The following is a 16,195-nucleotide window of genomic DNA, read 5'->3' as shown; positions in this document are numbered from 1 at the left end:
TCTTGTTTTCATGATCTTTTAACCTTTACATATTTCAAATGCTTAATAGTGGGGCTAATTATTTGTGGCAATCAAGACTGGCAGCTGGTCTGATGGGGCCATGTTTGGAATCCCTAAAGAATGAGAGGACTGATACTCCGTTGAACCTGCTTTCAAAGATAAACATATATGTAGAGGGGAATTTTTTGATATATTCAGTCGTGAGCACAGCCTAGTGATGTCTCTTGGTAAATTTACTCTGAGACCTGGTTTTGAGACTGGCCTTACTCTGCCTCCAGTCATTTTTAAAACAGATAAACACTGGGTAATCTGAATACCTTAGAAAATGATCATTTAACTCTTGTCTTTATGTATTCTGAATGTACAATTAGGCTGGAAGGGTTAAAAACAAATGGTAAGATTAGCTAAAGTACTTCCACCTTATTAAGCATTAAAATATACCTCAGATAACTTGACAGTGAGATGCCTAACTCTATAGACTTAAAGATAATTTTAAAGCAGTTTTAACTGCAAAATGTGACTGTAAACCAAGTTCTTATCCTTTTAAGAATTGTTTGACAAGGTGGCTAAAATAAGATAAAGTTCATGAAGCAACAAGTATAGCCAAAATCAGAAGAGGTGTGCCCTGCGAACACCTTAGGCAGTATAGAGGTAATGTGGACCATGCAGAGTTTACGTTTACTTCCCCTTCAATCGCTTAGCTTTAACAGCCTGCATAAGTGGACTCATATAAGCCTCCCTTTAGAAACAGTGAAGAGGCCGGATGCTGAGGTGGGAACCATTTCCTTAAGTTTCAATCTTGGAACGCGGTGATGGGCCTAACTCCTTGGATACCTAGAAAGCTTCTGTCCCTGTTCTAGACACATGGACCATCTTTCCCTTAGGGAATATTTTGCAATGTCTAGAAACATTTTTGTTTTTCAAAACTAGAAAAAAGAGACTGCCTTCTAACCACTAAAGGTCAAGGGTGCCACCAAACAGTTAATGATGCACAGAGTGTCCCACACCAAGAATTATCCAACCCCAGACAGAACAGAGTCGAGGTAGAGAAGTCTTGCACAAACCAAGATCACCCGCATTGGTTTCTATAGATCTCAGGCTATTTTCTGATTGGATCTTGGAAAAAACTCTTAAGCTGTAAAGTTAAGAAGTCAATCTGAATGAAATACCTCGGGAGAATTTCATCTCCAGTTTGATGAATGAATGTTCTGAAATGTGAGCTGTAAATCTTTCAAGTTTGTTATTGACTATGTCACCAAGGTCATCTTTGGATAAATCTAATGTATGTTTATCCATATTCAAAAAGAGCAACTTTTTAATAGTCTTTTCTGCCTGAAGATCATAGCTTTATTGTTGTTCAAAAGGTGGGTCCATTCCAAGTTTTCTGAGGATTCTCCACACTGCTTTCCAGAGTGGCTGCAACAATTTACCACTCCACCAGCAATGTACAAGTGTGCCCTTTTCCCCACACCCACACCAACATGTATTGTTGTTTGTGTTCTTGATAATAGCCATTCTAATTGGAGTAAGATGAAATCTTAGAGTTGTTTTAATTTGCATTTCTCTAATTATTAGAGAACACTTTTTCATATATTTATTAATTGCCTATATGTCTTCTTCTGTAAATTATCTGTCCAGTTTCTTGGCCCATTTATTGATTGGGTTCTTTGTATTTTGGGTGTAAAGTTTTGTAAGTTCTTTATAAATTTTGGAGATAAATGCTCTATCTGAAGTGTGTGTGGAAAAGATTTTCTCCCACTCTGTAGGCTCTCTTTTTACATTATTGATTGTATCCTTTGCTGAGAAAAAGCTTTTTAGTTTGAGTCCATCCAATTTATTGATTCTTACTATAATTTATTGAGCTTTGGGAGTCTTGTTAAGGATGTCTGGTCCTAAGCCAACATGATGAAGATTCGGGCCTACTTTATCTTCTATTTGGTGCAGGGTCTCTGGGCTAATTCCTAAGTTTTGTGCAGGATGAGAGAGAGAAGTTTAATTTCATTTTACTGCATATGGATTTCCAGTTTTGCCAGCACCATTTGTTGAAGAGGCTATCTTTTCTCCATTGCATGTTTTTGGCTCCTATGTCTAGTATGAGGTGACTGTATTTATGTGGGTTTGTCTGTGTCTTCTATTCTGTACCACTGGTCTGCCTGTCTATTTTGGTGCCAATACCATGCTGTTTTTGTTACTATTGCTCTATAGTATAGTTTAATGTCTGGTATTGTGATACCTCCTGCTTCACTTTTCCTGCTCAGGATTGTTTTGACTATTTAAGGTCTCCTGTTCTTCTAGATGAAAGAACCCTCCTCTTAATACTGTTATAATGGTAATTAAATTTAAACATGAATCTTGGAGAGGACATTCAACCATGGCACCAAGGTTTTACATGAACCAATAAACCTATTTCAGCGAATATCATAATGAAAGTCTTCTCTACTTCAAGGAGAATAAAATCAGACACTGCATCATTGATACAAGCTGGACATAGACTCCTACTGAAAACTAACATTTAATGATTGCTCCGTGAAAGAGTCAGGCTTAATAGATAGGATCTCTTGTTAAATGTTAAAATGGAGATGTTCCACATACTGCTCTTATCAATTCCTATGTCCTCTCTTTAAATTGTTTCTCAATTATCTGAAATTTCTTTTAAAGAGATGGAGGGACTTTTCCTTTCTCAGTGAATAGTAGGAAAGACACACCTTATGTGATTTGAAAAAACAAATTTTATTATTTGAAATATTTTTTATTATTTGAATTGTTTGGCTTAAATAAACAATTGACCCTGTAAGCCAAATATATCATATAGGATTCTTCATATTAATTTCAGTATAACCAAATATTTTTAGGCTGATATATTTTTGGTTAAAATTGTGTGTTTACTTTTAAATAACAAAGACTTAATTTTTCAAGTGTATTAGGAAATAACATTACTGAAGTAAAGGGTGTGGGAGCTATTGCTGACATGTTTTGGTTTTGTTTTTCTTTGTGATTGCTATTGTGGCATAGAGGTTCCTTTGGCTTAAATTTTTTTTCAGCCCATGGTCATTACAGTCATGCTATAGGAAATTAAGAGAGAGCAGGTCGGTAAAGCTTTGCTGCACAGTGAGGCTGAGCTGAGACTTGAATGACAGCAAGAATCCAGACATGGGAAGATAAATGGAAAGGTGTTTCAGGGAGAGGACCAGGTTCACCCACAGAGTTGACCTTGGGGCAGGATTTCTGTGCCCAGGCAGAACTTAATCTTTTTCCACAGGCTGTGTCCCAGTGGGGCTCAGAAACAGAACATAACAGAACCTTTTCAACAGAGAGTTTCAGAGAATAATAATCAAGAAGTCATAGTTGAGTTTTAGATGTGAAATGAATCCGTCTCCTAGTAATAAAGGGATTTCAGGGCTAATGGGAAACACCTCGCACCTTCTCTGACCTCCTTCTGCCCTTCCCCAGTAAAGATGTGCCTGCCCAATCTCCTTGACATATGTGATATTTTCTTTAACAGACAGCAAACCATTCTCTCAACAATGGGAGCATATTTCCATGCTGAGAAGTCCTTCCCAGCCCTCCTCCTGTCTGTTCACTCTTTGTGTCCCCTTGATGTCATCCCCTCATGCTCTTGCCTCCTCTAGGACACGTCCCTCAAGAGAACCCCCCAAATGGTTACTTACATAATCTGCCCTCCTCTTTCCAGTCTATTAAGGTGTCCAGGCCTGTTGCCTCAGCATGCTGACCACCTATTGTCTTCTTTATCAGAACAGGTCTGGCTTCCATTCTGTCTGGACTCACTGCTTCTGCTGCTGCTGCTGCTGCTGCTATATCTTTTTATTGAGGACTAACAGTGGTCCAGACTTCTGGTAAAATAAGTATACATAAATTAAATATATGGTGTGTGTGTGTGTGTGTGTGTGTGTGTGTGTGTGTATGTGTGTGTGTTTGTGTGTGTGTATTCTTAAAAGAATTCCAGAAAGTAAGTGCTGGAAATGAGGTATAAAGACATTAAGTAACTTGCTAAGACACAGAGATAATAAGTGGAAAAGTGAAGAATGAATCCTGATTTAACCCTAAAGCTGATGCCCTTCACTACCCTGAAAGACCACATCCTTGCATTCAAACTTTCCCCCAGTACTTAGAATCCTCAATCCTCATATTCAACTCTGATATGCTGGGTGTGTTCCATACCTGCTGTAATACCCGGTTGGCTGCCGGGTGGGCGGATGCAGCACGGCCAGTCCAAGTCCGCAGCTGCAGTCAGTGCTTGGATGCATGGACCTGCTGAGTGTCGGCTCCCTGCAGCATCCCCAGCTGTCAGTCTGTGATCCTAGCCAGCCATTGGTCCACTTTTCAGCGTGTGCTGGGCAGCCATTGGCCTAATCCCTAGCCCAGGAAATTCAACTACTTAAGTGAAGCTCCCTGGCCATTCTCTCTCTCTCTCTCTGTCTGTCTCCTCTCTCTCTCTCTCCCTCTCCTCTTCTCTCTCTCTCTCTCTCTCTCTCAACAAAATCTCTTGTGTGAGCTCTCGCATCCAGTGGTTTGGGCGCTTTTCACTAATCTTTCTACTCTTTGCCTGCACTCTTTTTTTTTTTTTTTTGGAAGCTTCCTGCTACATAAGACAAAGAACACAGACCCTGGGACAGAATGAGGTTGGTGAGTTTGAGGGGCTGGAGAAGGACTGTAAAGACTGGAGCACAGGCAACAACGGGAGAATGGTCAGAGTCCATTGAATGGCACGCAAAGTCCTGATCATGCAAGGCTGTGTGTTGTGGGATTTGGATTTTATTCTAAGTGACACAGTAAAGCAGAACCAAGCACTTTTCTGAGGAGCCTCTTGATTTTCACTCCTATTAAAGCCATATCAATGATAAGTGCTTCAGCATGTGAAAAAGGATATATGCACCCTAGCTCTACTGCTTTGATTATCTGAGCTGTCAAGAGATGAAAATTATTGGAGAAGAGTGGACAGATAAAGAAAAATGCTCAAATCAGTTCAGTACATCAGGAGCAGGCCAGTCATTTAGGTGCAATTGTGAAAGACTCACCAGTCATGAGATTTTGACTCCAAATTATCCCAGGCCTGTTAGAACTTGGCTGTCAGTGGCATCTACACAGAAGTTGTGAAAAAAACCTTCACTCTTTGTTCTTGAGCTAGAAGTTTTATCCAAGGTATTCCTCAGAATGCTGACTTTGGAGCAAGCTGCTTAGATTCAAATCTCTTTTTTCAATTTACCAAAGACAAGTTATTTCATATTTTTATGGCATGATTTCCCCATTGGTAAAGTAAGGACAATATTACTTCATCCTTCATTCACAGGCTTGTTAGGGGACTAAATGAGTAGCCATACATCATTTAGGAGGGGTTCCTGGAACAGTGCTGGACACAGGGTAGCTATGTTTTTATCATTACTGATGAGGTCCACCATTTCTCTTTCATACTCTTCTATCTTTTATATAGCAGGTTGAACTTTTGGATTCACTTTCTTTCACTTTAAAAAGCATTTACTCGGCTGGGCACGGTGGTGCACACCATTAATTCCAGAGGCTTGGGAGGCTGAGGCAGGAGGATTGCGAGTTCAAGCTGGCCTCAGCAAATATTGAGGTGTTAAGCAACTCAGTGAGACCCTGTCTCTAAATAAAATACAAAATAGGGCTGGAGATGTGGCTCAGTGGTTGAGTGCCCCTGAGATCAATCCCTGGTAAACCTCCGCCCCCACAAAAAAAGCCTTTATTTGAAGGACTGAACATCAAATTTAATTCTTCCCTTAGCACTCCAAGATAGATGAATCTTTTTGTATCTGAGGGAAGAATTTGATTCTTCTAATAGCAACCATTTGGGATGACCCAGGAAGTCATTTTCCACCAGTGAGACCTCATACTCTTGGGTGATAGGGAATTTGTTCTGTAGAGAAATGACTAGTGCATTCAGAGGCCCTTCCTTTCCTCTAACACTTGTATACAGTGACAATGAAGAAAGGGAGACTAAGTGTATTGTCAGGATTACAAGGTCCTAATCTACTTTCTGTTTACAACTAACTGTGTGAAATTGAATGATATCATAGTGACAAGATTGCAGGGAGGGTGTTAATCCTGAAGCACCTTCTTGTACAGGTTTGGAGTATGTTAGCTACAAACCCTGGCTTTAGGTAGAGATTTTAAATATGGAGAAAGGAGAAAAGATGATGATGATAAGAAGACACAAAGAGAAAGAGAGAGAGAGAGAGGGAGAGAGAGAGAGAGAGAGAGAGAGAGAAACACAAAAGGAAAATATATTATTAGGAACAAGGAATGGAAGGTAAGGAAGGCAGGTTCAACTAGACAGCTGACTGATACTTCTTAATTGAATACCCACAGTATGCTGGACCCTGGGTGTGACGTGGACAAGCTCCTGTAGAACTGGGAGCATTGTGGAATAAGCAAAACGTAAGCTCACACCATCTGGAGGATATAGGGAGGCTTCCCTGAAGAAGAGTGGTGGGTGCAGGAGACAGAGCGTTCTCAGTAGAAAAAGGTCAGGGACAGGGGAGAACCTGGTATTTTCAAGAACTGAGGGATTTCATGCATGGCTGCAATTGGGAAGAAAATGAAGCAAGAAAAGATAAGCGATTCTCAAAGGACAACGAAGGTTGCGACGAATGCTGTCCATTTCTTTCCCTGTTGTGTGGTGGGGCCTGAGGTAAAGCACCCATGTGCTGTGACCCTCCCTGTTGCTATCAGTCATCCTATAAGAAGCAATAACACAGACCCTAGCTTGGTCATCCCCAGAGAGTCCTCTCAGGTCACCTTGAGGCACAAGAGAACACTGTGTTTTGACAGGGGTAAATTCCTTAGGAGAGAAAAGAAGGACAAGAGAATGTTAAACATGCATCCATATGTTTCCATGGTCTGTTTTCCCCTCTCAAAACTTTTCACCTTTTTCTTTTTTCTTTCTTTCTTTTTCTTTTTCTTTTTCTTTTCTTTTTTTCTTTTCTTTTCTTTTTTTCTTTTTTTTTTTTTTTTGTTTCTCCCTTTGGCCAAAATCATAGTTCTGAAAATGTAAAACCTGCAGTTTTGGGTATGTTACCAAAGGAAACAGTTTTACTTAAAATCTTGTTTTTGCCAAAATATTTTCAAAGTAGCTGGAGAGCTGTCAAACCACAGTGGCTCTCAGCTGCGTTTCCTTCTAGCATTCCCCCAGGTTCTCCCGGCACAGCACTCAGTCATGGGATATTATTTGTGGAGGAGGGAAAAAAATGCTGCACGAGACAGTTTGTAGATTTAAGAATTATCCCCCGGGTGCTAACGGCCGGGGATCCAGAGGTGCTTAGCTGCCAGATTCTGGGGCTGCGTGACTGTGTACCATTCCTAGAGGTAGCTTTCAGCGAGGAGACCTAGGGGAAACACGCTGGTAACTGTCAGTGTTAGGCTGTCAGTCCAAAGTCTTCAGATTCTTTTCTGCCTTCAGTCATGTGATTTCAACCAAAAGAATCTATTCTAATAGAAAAAAAAATTCCTGAAAACGGCTGAAAATGACAAGCATTTTGGCACTGCAGGTATTGACAACTTTCCCCATCCTATCTAGCATTTGTGGGGTTTTGGTACCAGTTTGTGCCTGTAGAATAATGTGAAAATAGACAATTGGCCTTTACACTCTTCTCACAACTTTATTCAAGGGTCTCGAGAAAGATATTGACTTGTATTTAAATACTCATTATTTAGGGTTGGGGATGAATCTCCCTGGTGAACTTGCCTAGCCTTAGTTTTATTTCAAGCACTGTAAAAAAGAATATAAAACCAACAACAAAAACTTCTTATTGATTATTTGAGGCAGTATGACCCTGTTCTCTTAACTCACCCAGAAACAGAAGTTCAGGAAAGTGACCTGACTTTTCTTTCCAAGGTCATAGGATAAGTTCAAACTGCTTCTCCCTCAATATGTTTCTAATCCATTTGTTCTAAGAATAAAATAAAGCAAATTCAATTGTAATAAAATAATATCAATAACTATATAGAAATTTTGATGAGTATCAATTATGTAAATGATAATCAGTAACTGACAGTAGATTTGGCCTCAGGATTCAAGTGATACTACCTTCCAACTGTTTTTACCAGATCTGCTATTTTGTAAGTCCTTAGGGTCCTGGCAGGAGATAGGTGGCACACCCTGAAGCAGTAACTGAAGAGCGCTAAATGGAGAGGACAAGGTCAAGAGAGCCAGTGAGATATGATCAAGGAGCCTGGCCTGGTAACAGTGAGAAGCTGTTGTCACTCCTTCAGTCTAGTGAGCAGTGACCAGAACACAGGTAGCAATGGGCTGCCCGACCCGAGCAGGGAGAAAACAAATCCCAACCTTGCTTTTTCTCTCCCCTCTGCTCTCCTGCAAGTACCTTTCCTTGGTCAAGGGCTGGGCCTCTGCTCTGGAAATTCCATTTATGCATGGATGACTTCCACAGTGTTATCTCTCATCCTGAATTTCAGTCTTGCATTGTAGTTTCCTACTAGGTTTCTCCTAACTGAGCTCCTGATCATTCCCCAGAATTTGTTCTTCCCCCAACCTTTCCCATCTCAGTTCTTAACCCTTTTTTACCAGTTGGTGGGCAAAACCCTTAGAGCTATCCCTAACCCCTGACAGCATCCTCCTTCAGCAAATCTTTTTGGTCCTCTTTCAACGTATGTTCAGAATTCTACAACTGTCTATTTTCAGTGCTATGTAGCCACAATTGTCACTTGCCAGGAATGTTATGCTAGATAAGGCTGCTTCTGCCCTCACTATCTTACTATTTAATCTCAACACCAAAATGAAAGTAATATTTTGAAAACACCCAAGTTAGATCATGTTGAACTTCTCTTTAGAATGTCTAAGAAACTCCCATTTCCCTCAAACCAGCGAAAGTTAGATTCTTGGCCTGGAAGACCCTACAAGATATGCCCATCCATCCCCTTCGCTCTCTGGCATCATCCCTGTTATCTCCCTTTCTCTTATCCTTTCCACTAACACTAAACTGCTTTTTGTGCTTAAAGCAAACCAGAGACATTCTTTCTTCTAAAAAGAGTTCGCACTTGCTATTTGCTCTGCCTGGTACATTCTTCCCCAAGTGTCTGCATGGCTCTGTCCTAAATCTTCAAATTTTTGCTCAAATGCCCCCTTCTCAATGAGGCCTTCCCTTCCCTAACTTCTTTATGTTAAAATGCAAACCTCCCCCACCCTAGCAGTCCCCACACATTTTCCTATATTATTTTGTCCCATAGTACTTTCAATCATGCTAGTTCTGTCTTCCCCTGCTTGCACCCCTGTCCCCACTGCAGAAGGAAAGATTCATGAACCTGGCACACCTACAGAACCATGACAAGGCATGAAAAATTGCTAAAATTTTATTGCATGAAAAGTCTTTTTTTTTTTTTTTTTTTGTCTTTCTGTACTTCACCATACTTGTTACAGGAATGCACAGATGCTTCCTAGCTAGAACTGCAAGCTAAGCTAGTACCCACACTGGGCTAGCAACAAGGGGCTTCAAGTCTGAATTCTAGTACTGTTTGAGCTCTTTCTTTAGAAACAAATTTAATGGATTCTAGAGACCTCCTTGGAAAATGAGAGAACCACAAAGAGTCCTTTTTCATGAAAACATCGTCAGATTATCTGAAACCACTCAGGGCCAGAGTTTAAGAACTAAGTATACCTGAAAGCACTGGTGAAATCTGAGTCCAAGTCTAGAACTCAAGAACTATGAGAAAATGAGAAAAGGTCTAAAGAAGTTGAGCTCTGAGAGAGTTCTGTATGTTTTATGTAGTCCTGAAAAATGTTCTGTTATAGAAAGTCCCTGGCTATATTATCCACCATAATTTTTAAGATTTTGATGTACAGGACCTTCAAAAGTAGCAAGGTATATAAAAACTTAAATAATCTGGAGGTGAAAATCAGTAAAATGATAAAGTTGTTGAAAAGCATTTGTGACTTTTACCCCCTATATTTTAAACAAATATTGATAAGCCTACAAGAGCTAATATTTGCTGAATAAGTATACAACACTTTGTCTTATTTCAGGGGAATGGAAAAATCCATTGAGGATTCTACTTCTGCAAAGAATAGAATAAGCATTAGCCAAGCAATGCAATTTCAGGGCCCAAGAGGTTCTAAAATAAAAGAAATTCTTTCTTATAAACTTGCAGATACTTAAAATTCCACATTTCACAATCTAACTCTTTAACTTAAGGACTTCCCTGGGGTGAGATTCCTCATCAGTTATTCTTCAGAGTGAAAAAGTAATTTGGAAACAGATTTTACTAAGCAGTGTATGAATGGCTGTAAAGACCTTAAAGAAACCGGTAATCCTGGAAACAAAGGATTAAGAGGCTCAGACTTTAACTCTCCTTTTTTTAAAAAATTTGTTCTTTTTAGATTACATGACAGTATTGTGTATTTTTAACATATCATACATACATAAAGTATAACTTATTCAAATTAAGATCCCATTCTTGTGGTGGTACATGATCTGGAATTTCACTGGTCATGTATTTGTATGTGAACATAGGAAAGTTATGTGTGATTCATTCTACTGTCTTTTCTATTTCCATTTCCTGTACCTTCCCTTCATTCCTCTTTGTCTACTCCACTGAACTTCTTTTCCTCCTCCCCATCTTATTGGGTGTTAGCATCTGCATATTGGAGTGAACATTTGGTCTTTGTTTTTTGGGGAGTGACTTACTTCACTTAGCATGATCCTTGTCCTTGTAATGAGTTCAGTACAAATGCTGAAACCAGTAGCAAATTTAGTAACAGAAGAAATTGATAGTAATGCCTAAAATCTATTAAGTATTTCTATACATGAGTGGATTTCAATGAATCATTTTTCCCCCCCAATTACTCAGGTGTCTGCACTGAAAGATAGCTCACATGAAGATGTGTGTTCATTATGGTTGTATTCACAGCAGTTTTCCTCTAAAAAAATAATTGATTACCATCAGGTTTTGAATTTCATTAGAAGAATGAGGAAACAAGACAAAATAAATGTTTGATTATAGAAACTCCCTCCCTGAACCTAAACTAATGAAAATAGAAGTAAAATGAACAAAAAATAGATATAGAAATAATACTCATATAAGAAACAGGATAGAACCATGAATCCTAAATTTTAAAAAGTATCTTTAGACAATGAAGATTTTAATAATCATGCAAGATTTTTCTTCATCTCTTCCTCCCAAACACACACACACACACACACACACACACACACACACTTACACACACACACACACTCACAGAGACAAGTGAATAAGCAGAAGTTATACGCTATACCATGGGGAGGAAAGGGAGTGGACAAAAATCCTGGAAAGTCTCATGATGAGCCACCTTAGAGGACTGAAGACTGGGTGAATGAGAAACTAGAAGAATTAAAAATAGTCCTGATTTTGCTTTTTCTTGGCTTACAGGAACATGAGAGAAATACCTCAGGAAGAATTATTCAGAATTAATTGTCTATAATAAATAAAACTTTGGCAGAATAGAAGATGAGAATAAAAGGAAAATACCACTTCCCAAACCACTGGATACTTTTCCACAGAAGCTAAAAAGCATCACATTGATTGTGGGGAGAACTTCTAAACTTTGAGTGTTTCTCCAACATAACCACAGTGGGAAGGAAAGGAGCAATGACTGAGGAATGGTGTGTTCAGTAATGGTCGTTTTCCTATGTCCAGAGACTTAGTGGAGCTAAACCGGTGGATTCACTCTGGAATGGGGGAACAATCCAACACACGCATGAATCTGGAGCTACCACCCAAATAGAGTAAAATCTTGTAAAATAGATTTAATAAACATACGAAGAAGGAGACTAAAGACAAAATTCTTGAATAGAATTCATGTATACCTCTAGCCGTTAGAGATTCAAATATAGAATCCAGCCAGAAATTGAGGGGGCTACACAAAACAGATTAGGTGAAGTAGAAATTTAGGACAGGATAATCTACCCTTATGTTTGGGAAAAAAGGAGGAGTGGAAAAGTCAGAACAACTACAGTGAAACAATACAGCAAAAATAAAACAAAATTTAAAAAATAAAAAGAAGAGGTAGATGAAATGTAAGCAATATATTTTGTAATCTACAGAAACAATTTTAAAATGTTGATGAGTTAAATAAAATTAAAGAGAAGTCAAAAAATTTGAAAGAAGAAATCCAAACAACAGAAAAATAACATAAAAATGTGGCGAAGAATTAACAGGACCAAAAAATAAAGGTACCATAGGATCAACTAATTTTTTATTAATAGCAATTAAAAATTGTGTTCAACAGAAGAAAAAGTTGATGATGAGCTCAATGAAATGCTACAGAATGCCTAAAATGGACCAAAGATAAAAGAAGGTCAAGAGAGGCTACAGTGAAAATAGATAAATTGGTGTCCCCAAGTTAGTATACTGAAATGATGGAGGGGAAACACATTCAAAGATAAAATGAAAGAACCGAATGTCCAAATTGCAAGCTCAGTGTTCTTATTTTATCCTAATTTGATAGAAAGTGAGAAATATTCTCAGTAATGAGAAATATTCTATTGGAAATATCAGATTTAAAGAACTGAAAAAAAAAAAACCCCTCTGGTTTCAATTAATTTCAACAGTTTAAAGAACTTGGAAGTTGATATTCCTATCTTTTTTTTCTGTTTGTTTGTTTGTTTTAGATTTGTCTCAGTATGCTATCTAGGCTGGAATCAAACTCAACTCCCAATCCTCCTGCCTCAGCCTCCCAAAGATCTGGGATACAGGCACACTCGATCACATCTGACTGTCAGGCCTGTTTGACAATAAGAAAAACATTGAATGAAATGCAGAGAAATGATTGTTCTTTATGTAAAGAGAAAGAGGTCTCAGGGCAAACAGTCATCTTATGATCTAATCTGGAGAGACAGGCAAATACAGAGAATTAGCTGATATCCATTTACCTAGAGCAGATATGGCTAAAGCCATAAACTAGTAGGGACATTTAAGTGGCAAATTTGACAACCGCTAGAGACTGAGTGTGGTCTAGCACGCGAGTGAGAAATCCCTGGGAGTCAGTTTTAGGGAGTTCCTACCCTTGCAAGGTTTTAACCTCCAAGAACCCAACCAGCTTCTCACAGTAAAGAGGTAAGAAAAATTCCCTCCTGTTTCTGGCAGACAGAAAGGAAGAGTAACCACTTTGAAACACCCAGAATATTCTTCATTACAAAGGCCATATTCTTCAGAGATAAAAAGACTACCAGAGCTACAGTCCACTGGAGAGAAGAGCAATTACCCAACCTTGGACCGCTCTAGGTATTCACCTAGGGGAGGGAAGAGCTAAGAAACACTTATGGGGGTACCAGTCTAGGGACACAGGCCTACAAAAAGACAGACTTGAACCTAAGATCACAGTACAGAATACTTCTTCCCCACACCACAAGCCCCCATGAAGAAGCTTCAAAAGAAATTACCTCTCTTACTTCACTCCCATTCTAGTGATTCTGCTTCTCTGATTGACACTTGAATGATGCAGAACTTAGTACAGATACAAAAAATGTTAATTATGTGAAGTATTGCATATGTGAACCAACTCAGTTTAGCCATGTCACAATGTATTCATATTTCAGAACAACATGTTGTATACACTAAGTATATATAATTTTTGTTTGTTAATTTAAAATGAAATGGTTTAATTTAAAAAGGTTTTTACTACTGATGGCAGTGTCCAAGGAGCACAATGTGAAATGGGAATTCCTAAATTGATTTTGGATTTTCTTGGTTCCTTGATCTGATCAGATTTAAAGGTATTAATGAGTCTGTTTTCAGTGGTATAAGCAACATGGTTAGCTTGCATACAGTGGCAAAAGTTACCCAAATTATCACCTGAAAGCTACAGAAAGCAAGGCTCTAAGTGACAAACTATTTTCTGCTAAGAAAATTTTAGTGAAAAGAAGTAGTATAACAGAGGTGTTTGGTTGTTTTTAATTGTTTGGGAGAATTTTGGGGAAAAATTATGAAAGCAGGGTTTTAAACTCCCAGCTTAACGTACCATTTCTATGATTACTCTCAAAGAAAATTGTAGATTTTTGAAAACCAAATCCAAAGTCTAAGTGCACATGAAACTAATTTATAGAACAAGCTGAATCACAGTCTCTTTTGTTAAAAGTCAAGAACTCATTGGGAAGGAACCTGAAGATCATGGCAGGTATGTATGGGCAGGGCTTTAGTTTACATGAGTGCACCCAGAGGTCATATGTTAAAGGTTTGATCTTCAGAGTGTCCTTGTGGGGAGGTGATGAGACCTTTAGGAGGTGGGGCCCTATGAGAAGTCCTAAGGCCATCTGGAGTATGCCACTGAAGGTGATTTGGGATCCTAATCCTAGTCTTATCCTATCCCTCTGTTCCCTGGTTCTCCAGTATGAAACTTTTTCTATAAGAAGGAAACTTTAAAATGCTTCTTTATCCAATTAATAAAAATACATGCTTTGTTTAAGAAAGGAGTCTTAATATTGTAAAGATGTCAATTTATATAAATTAATCTATAAATTCAATATAATGTCAAGTAAAATGCTACTAAACAACTTGAGATTTATGTTTTGAACTTGGTATGAGGATGGGGGAAAAAGGAATATTTGACAAAATGATTTGAAAACTAAACGTCAGTTCTTAAACATTTAGCTATGCTTACGATTGCCTCAACCCTTTAATTCCATAATCTAAACAAAATCTTAAGCCCTTTAAAATACTTCTATAAATTCCTGGAATCAACATCCCACAACCCCTTTGTTTTGGGGCATCAATATTTGACTAATACCATTTTCCCCCAATAGTACATTGATCTCATTTGATACTGGGCTCCTCTTTAGTTTCTCCAAGTCTCATCAAGAATTTGTATGTTCAGAAGACTGCTAACAATAGAAAACATGCAGAAGAAAGATTTATATCACATGAACATAAATACTTCCAATCTGATCACTTTCAGATTGCTTTTCCCTATTGAAATCCAAGATTGTTATACAGGTGTTTCTTTCTGTTTCAGATATCTTGGGGGCTCTGCTGTGATTCAGGTATCTGTAAGGAAGTTTATTAAGATGGGTGTTTCAAATCAATAAGTATTTTTAAATAGAAGTTTTATATGAAAAACATTTCATTATATTATCAATTGTTCAGTTGATCAGGATGAACAGGTAGGAAAACCAACACACATCTAAAAACTTTAGAAAAAAAGAGGCAATAAGTTTAATTTTACCTGATTTAAAGACATAGGAAGTCCACATTAATTAAAAGGGAATACCACTGGCAAAGAAAAGACTGTGTGAGGTGAATAAATGCAAGACTCTAGAAATACAGGCCATTGAGATTCATATCACACAGACAGTATGGCAGAGACTACCAGTTTTCCCATAATAGTCACTGTTGCCTTCTTCCATAGTTTCATAACTTTTAGGTGGGAACATGCATGCTCAGTGAAGGAATAATATTCCCATCAATTTTTGCAACTATGCATAGTCACATGACGAAGCTAAATTTTGGCTAATAGAATTTAAAGTATTAGTCAAATATGTGGCAATTTTTGGGGATCTTCCTTAGAAGATAATTCATCTCTACACACTTTACGTATCTGCTTTTTCAACCCATCTTTTAGCCTGTTGGTTGGCATACAAATGAAACCAACTTGGACTAAATACCATCACATTTTGTCCACATTTACTTTGAACCAAAAAGTATCATATTTTAGTAGTGATAGAGCAGTGAGCCAGCCTGTGTTTTGAGGACTGAAAGGGGCAGAGTCACTATACAAGACCTAGCTTACAAGGCTGCATGGTGAGAGAGAAATAAGATTTTTTCTGAAGTCACCTTTACTTTTTTTAAATTTAACTCACAAGTAAACCTAATCTTAATATAGTTGGTGAATATAATTAGTGAGTAGAAAGATGGATTAGTCAGTAATGGTATCAGAACAACTTGTCATCTATGTGAAAAATAAATTCTAGATAAACTAAAACTTTAAGCTTCAAAATAAAAATAAACATAAAAAAGAAAATGGAGACTTTCATTTTTGCAGTAAGGAAGGCCTTTCTTGATAGGATAAGAACTTAGAATTTGTTAGGAAAGTAATAATACATTTGAATACATGAAAAAGACAGTAAACTGTATAGAAATGTGCATGTATTTATTTTTTCACTTAAAAATTTTTCATGTTCTTTTGACTTATATAATCCTGACAAGCAGTCTGTGGACTGCTTGTAAAATAAGC

This window comes from Sciurus vulgaris (assembly GCF_902686455.1).
Source record: "Sciurus vulgaris genome assembly, chromosome: 6".
Taxonomy (NCBI): Eukaryota; Metazoa; Chordata; class Mammalia; order Rodentia; family Sciuridae; genus Sciurus; species Sciurus vulgaris.
The sequence above is the reverse complement of the archived record's forward strand: the minus strand, read 5'-3'. Positions refer to the sequence as shown.